The 6,907-nt window shown below is 39.3% G+C and overlaps 1 pseudogene; it reads left to right on the top strand.

The window, feature by feature from the left end:
- Positions 1–2,768: 2,768 nt before the first annotated feature.
- On the top strand, positions 2,769–3,820 carry LOC115852073 (coiled-coil domain-containing protein 50 pseudogene; annotated as a pseudogene).
- The last annotated feature ends 3,087 nt before the right edge of the window (positions 3,821–6,907 follow it).

The raw sequence follows: 6,907 nt of genomic DNA, 5'->3' as shown, positions 1-6,907 counted from the left end.
GAGCCTCTGAGGTGGGAGAGCTGAGTTCAGGACATTGGACCACCAGAGACCTCCTGGCCCCACGTAATATCAGTCGGCGAGAGCTCTCCCGGAGATCTCTGTCTCAATGCTAAGACCCAGCTCCACTCAACGACCAGCAAACTCCAGTGCTGGACACCCCATGCCAAACAACTAGCAAGACAGGAACACAACCCCACCCATTAGCAGAGAGGCTGCCTAAAATCATACTAAGTTCACAGACACCCAAAAACACACCAATGGACGCAGCCCTGCCCACCAGAAAGACAAAATCCAGCCCCACCCACCAGAACACAGGCAGCAGTCCCCTCCACCAGGAAGCCTGCACAAGCCACTGAGCCAACCTTGCCCACTGGGGGCAGACACCAAAAACAACAAGTACAAACCTGCAGCCTGCGAAAAGGAGACCCCAAACACAGTAAATAAGTTAAGCAAAATGAGAAGATAGAGCGATATGCGGCAGATGAAGGAACAAGGTAAAAACCCACCACACCAAACAAATGAAGATGAAATAGGCAGTCTACCTGAAAAAGAATTCAGAGTAATAATAATAAAGATATCCAAAATCTTGGAAAAAGAATGGAGAAAATACAAGAAATGTTTAACAAGGACCTAGAAGAACTAAAGAGCAAACAAATAATGATGAACAACACAATAAATGAAACTAAAAATTCTCTAGAAGGAATCAATAGCAGAATAACTGAGGCAGAAAACGGATAAGAGACCTGGAAGATAAAATAGTGGAAATAACTACTGCACAGCAGAATAAAGAAAAATGAATGAAAAGAACTGAGGACAGTCTCAGAGACCTCTGGGACAACATTAAACACACCAACATTCAAATTATAGGGGTCCAAGAAGAGGAAGAGAAAAAGAAAGGGTCTGAGAAAATATTGGAAGAGATTATAATTGAAAACTTCCCTAATATAGGAAAGGAAATAGTCAATCAAGTCCAGGAAGTGCAGAGAGTCCCATACAGGATGAATCCAAGGAGAAACACACCAAGACACATATTAATCAAAGTATCAAAAATTAAATAGAAAGAAAAAATATTAAAAGCAGCAAGGGAAAAGCAAAAAATAACATAGAAGGGAATCCCCATAATGTTAACAGCTGATCTTTCAGCAGAAACTCTGCAAGCCAGAAAGTAGTGACAGGACATATTTAAAGTGATGAAAGGGAAAAACCTACAACCAAGATTACTCTACCGAGCAAGGATTTCATTCAGATTCGAGAGAGAAAATGAAACATTTACAGATAAGCAAAAGTTAAGAGAATTCAACACCACCAAACCAGCTTTACAACAAATGCTAAAGGAACTTCTCTAGGCAGGAAACACGAGAGAAGGGAAAGACCTACAAAACAAACCCAAAACAATTAAGAAAATGGTTATAGGAACATATATATCAATAATTGCCTTAAATGTAAATGGATTAAATGCTCCAACCAAAAGACATAGAATGGCTGAATGGATACAAAAACAAGACCCGTATATATGCTGTCTACAAGAGACCCACTTCAGACCTAGGAACACATACAGACTGAAAGTGAGGGGATGGAAAAAGATATTCCATGCAAATGGAAATTTAAAAAAAGCTGGAGTAGCAATTCTCATATCAGACAAAATAGACTTTAAAATGAAGACTATTACAAGAGACAGTGAAGGACATTACATAATGATCTAGGGATCAATCCAAGAAGAAGATATAATAATTGTAAATATTTATGCACCCAACATTGGAGCACCTCAGTACATAAGGCAAATGCTAACAGCCATAAAAGGGGAAATCGACAAACATAGTAGGGGACTTTAACACTCCACTTTCACCAATGGACAGATCATCCAAAATGAAAATAAATAAGGAAACACAAGCTTTAAATGACACATTAGACAAGATGGACTTAATTGATATTTATAGGACATTCCATCCAAAAACAACAGAATACACTTTCTTCTCAAGTGCTCATGGAACATTCTCCAAGATAGATCACATCTTGGGTCACAAATCATGCCTTGGTAAATTTAAGAAAATTGAAATTGTATCAAGTATCTTTTGTGACCACAACGCTATGAGACTAGATATCAATTACAGGAAATAATTGTAAAATATACAAACACATGGAGGCTAAACAATACACTACTAAATAACCTAGAGATCACTGAAGAAATCAAAGCGGAAATCAAAAAATACCTAGAAACAAATGACAATGAAAACATGATGACCAAAAACCTATGGGGTGCAGCAAAAGCAGTTCTGGGGGGGAAGTTTATAGCAATTCAATCTTATCTCAAGAAACAAGAAAAATCACAAATAAACAACCTAACCTACACCTAAAGCAGTTAGAGAAAGAAAAACAAAATAACCCCAAAGTTAGCAGAAGGAAAGAAATCATAAATATCATATCAGAAATAAATGAAAAAGAAAAGAAGGAACCAAGAGCAAAGATCAATAAAACTAAAAGATGATTCTTGGGAGCCACGCTCGCCCCCAGGCCACGTCCTGCACCCCCGCAACCTCGGCCCGGCCAGAGCCCCTTCCCCACCCGCGCGGGGTGGGGGCGGGGCGGCGGCGAGGCCAAGGTGACCAGAAGCAGGCAGGGACTCGGCTCTCGTGGAAGCGGACCCCGGGGGGCTTCGGCAGGTCTCACCAGGGCCACCGGCAGGAGAGGGCAGGGAGGGGAGCGCAGCGGAGCCTTCGGAGCCCGGATTAGCACAATGGAGAGGTAAAGTAGAATTGCATGGGAAAATCATGGAAGTTGATTACTCAGTCTCCAAAAAGCTCAGTGAACAAGACTGTGAAATTGCTCAGGAGATTCAGGAGAAGCTGGCTATTGAGGCCGAGAGACGACGCATTCAGGAGAAGAAGGATGAGGACATAGCTCGACTCTTGCAAGAAAAAGAGTTACAGGAAGAGAAAAAGCGAAAAAACACTTTCCAGAGTCCCCTGGAACCAATGCTTATGGTGATAGTTACTATTATGAAGATGGAGGAATGAAGCCCAGGTTGATGAAGGAAGCGGTCTCTACTCCATCACGAGTGACCAACAGGGGGTCAGAAATGGCATGATGCTGAAATTGCCAGAAAACTGCAAGAAGAAGAAATTTTGGCTACCCAGGTGGACAGGAGAGGAGCTCAGGTAGCTCAGGATGAGGAAATCGCTAGACTTCTAATGGCTGAAGAAAAGAAAGCTTACAAGAAAGCCAGGGAATGGGAGAAATCATCTTTGGACAAAAGAAAGCATGACCCCGAGTGGAAGCCCAAGACAGCTAAATCAGCACACTCAAAGTCAAAAGAGAGTGATGAACCTCACCATTCTAAGAATGACAGGCCAGCACGGCCACTACCACCTACCATGACAGAGGCTGAGGATTCGGATTACACTCATTTTACAAACCAGCATAATTCCACACGTCACTTCTCAAAGTCAGAGTCTTCTCATAAAGGTTTACATTATAAGCCGTAAAAACCTAGGAACCTGTCTTGAAAAAGGACTCACTGTAGCAAAATTACTGGATGATACAGAATGCGTTCCATGCTTATTTTTTTCTCCTATATTTTGTATTCCTCAGATTTATCCTCAAGTGTTTTTTAGACCATAAATAATTTTCATTCATTTAAAATGTTTTGGTTATTCCTGATCACTTGGGCAGTACAAGAAAATCTAGCTTCTGAATATTGGCCACCTTTATGCTGCATATGCTTCCTGGGATATAGTATCTAAGAGCTCTATAAAATGCCATTTTCGTTATGTATGGAGAATTGATATCTAGGGAATAGGCTTTATTTAGCAATTAGAATTTTGTGGAGATAATGATCAAAGTAACACAATGTTTGGATGCAATGCAGAATAAAAGAATATAAGAAATAATAATAAAAAAAAAGATGATCCTTGAGAAGATAAACAAAACTGATAAACCACTATCCAGGCTCATCAAGATAAAAAGGGAGAAGTTTCAAATCAACAGAATTAGAAATGAAAAAGGAGAAGTAATGACTGACACTGAAGAAATACAAAGAATCATGAGAGATTACTACAAGCACCTATATATCAATAAAATGGACAACCTGGAAGAAATGGACAAATTCTTAGAAAAGCACAACCTTCTGAGACTGAACCAGGAAGACATAGAAAATATAAACAGACCAATCACAAGCACTGAAATTGAAACTGTGATTAGAAATCTTCCCACAAACAAAAGCCCAGGACCAGATGGCTTTACATGTGAATTCTATCAAATATTTAGAGAGAGCTAAAACCTATCCCTCACAAACTCTTCCAAAATATAGCAGAGGGAGGAATGAACACTCTCAAACTCATTCCACGAAGCCACCATCACCCTGATACTAAACCAGACAAAGATGTAAAAAGAAAAGACACCTACAGACCAATATCACTGTTGAACATAGATGCAAAAATCCTCAACAAAATACTAGCAAACAGAATCCAACAGCACATTAAAAGGATCATACACCATGATAAAGGGGGGTTTATCCCAGGAATTCAAGGATTCTTCAATATACACAAATCAATCAATGTGATACACCATATTAACAAGCTGAAGGATAAAAACCATATGATAATCTCAATAGATGCAGAAAAAGCTTTCAACAAAATTTAACACCCATTTACGATAAAAACTCTCCAGAAAGTAGGCATAGAGGGAACTTACCTCAACATAATAAAGGCCGTATATGACAAACCCACAGCCAACATCATTCTCAATGGTGAAACACTGAAACCATTTCCTCTAATAGCACAATAGGCAGAAGAAAAGGATGCGCACTCTCTCCACGATTATTGAACATAGTTTTGGAAGTTTTAGGCACAGCAATCAAACAAGAAAAAGAAATAAAAGGAATCCAAATTGGAAAAGAAGAAGTAAAACTGTCACTGTTTGCAGATGACATGATACTATACATAGAGAATCCTAAAGATGCTACCAGAAAACTACTAGAGCTAATCAATGAATTTGGTAAAGTAGCAGGATACAAAACTAATGCACAGAAATCTCTTGCATTCCTATACACTAATGATGAAAAATCTGAAAGTGAAATCAAGAAAACACTCCCATTTACCACTGCAACAAAAAGAATAAATTACCTAGGAATAAACTTACCTAAGGAGACAAAAGACCTGTATGCAGAAAACTGTAAGACACTGATGAAAGAAATTAAAGATGATACAAAGAGATGGAGAGATATACCATGTTTTGGTGTTGGAAGAATCAACATTGTGAAAATGACTCTACTACCCAAAGCAATCTACAGATTCAATGCAATCCCTATCAAGCTACCAATGGCATTTTTCAAGAACTAGAACAAAAAATTTCACAATTTGTATGGAAACACAAAACACCCTGAACAGCCAAAGCAATCTTAAGAAAGAAGAACAGAGCTGCAGGAATCAGGCTCCCGGACTTCAGACTATACTACAAAGCTACAGTAATCAAGACAGTATACTACTGGCACAAAAACAGAAATATAGATCAATAGAACAGGATAGAAAGCCCAGAGATAAACCCACGCACTTATGGTTACCCTATCTTTGATAAAGGAGGCAAGAATATACAATGGGGAAAAACAGCTTCTTCAATAAGTGGTGCTGGGAAAACTGGACAGCTACATGTAAAAGAATGAAACTAGAACACTTCCTAACACCATACAGAAAAATAAACTCAAAATGGATTAAAAACCTAAATGTATGGCCACACAGTATAAAACTCTTAGAGGAAAACATAGGCAGAACACTCTATGACATAAATCACAGCAAGATCCTTTTTGACCCACCTCCTAGAGAAATGGAAATAAAAACAAAAATAAACAAATGGGACCTAATGAAACTTAAAAGCTTTTGCACAGCAAAGGAAACCCTGAACAAGACAAAAAAACAACCCTGAGAATGGGAGAAAATATTTGCAAACGAAGGAACTGACAAAGGATTAATCTCCAAAATATACAAGCAGCTCATGCAGCTCAATATCAAAAAAACAAACAACCCAATCCAAAAATGGACAGAAGACCTAAATAGACATTTCTCCAAAGAAGATATACAGATTGCCAACAAACACATGAAAGAATGCTCAACATCACTGATCATTAGAGAAATGCAAATCAAAACTACAATGAGGTATCCCCTCACACCAGTCAGAATGGCCATCATCAAAAACTCTAGAAACAATAAATGCTGGAGAGGGTGTGGAGAAAAGGGAACCCTCTTGCACTGTTGGTGGGAATGTAAATTGATACAACCGCTATGGAGAACAGTATGGAGGTTCCTTAAAAAACTAAAAATAGAATTACCATATGACCCAGCAATCCCACTACTGGGCATATACCCAGAGAAAACCATAATTCAAAAAGACACATGCACCCCAATGTTCATTGCAACACTATTTACCATAGCCAGGTCATGGACGCAACCTAAGCGTCCATCGACAGATGACTGGATAAGAAGATGTGGCACATGTATACAATGGAATATTACTCAGCCATAAAAAGAAATGAATTGAGTTAATTGCAGTGAGGTGGGTGGACCTAGAGTCTGTCATACAGGGTGAAGTAAGTCAGAAAGAGAAAAACAAATACCATATGCTAATATATATATATGGAATCTAAAAAAAAAAGAAAAAGAAAAAATTGTTCTGAAGAACCTAGGGGCAGGACAGGAATAAAGACGCAGACGTAGAGAATGGACTTGAGGACACGGGGAGGGGGAGGTAAGCTGGGACGAAGTGAGAGAGTAGCACTGACATACATACACTACTAAATATAAAATTGATAGCTAGCGGGAAGCAGCTGCATCGCACGGGGCATCAGTTCAGTGCTTTTTGACCACCTAGAGGGGTGGGATAGGGAGGGTGGGAGGGAGGCTCAAGAGGGAGGGGATAT

The sequence above is a fragment of the Globicephala melas genome, chromosome 2 (assembly GCF_963455315.2).
Source record: "Globicephala melas chromosome 2, mGloMel1.2, whole genome shotgun sequence".
Lineage (NCBI taxonomy): Eukaryota > Metazoa > Chordata > Mammalia > Artiodactyla > Delphinidae > Globicephala > Globicephala melas.
Note: the sequence above shows the minus strand (reverse complement) of the source record. Positions and strands in the feature narration are given on the sequence as shown.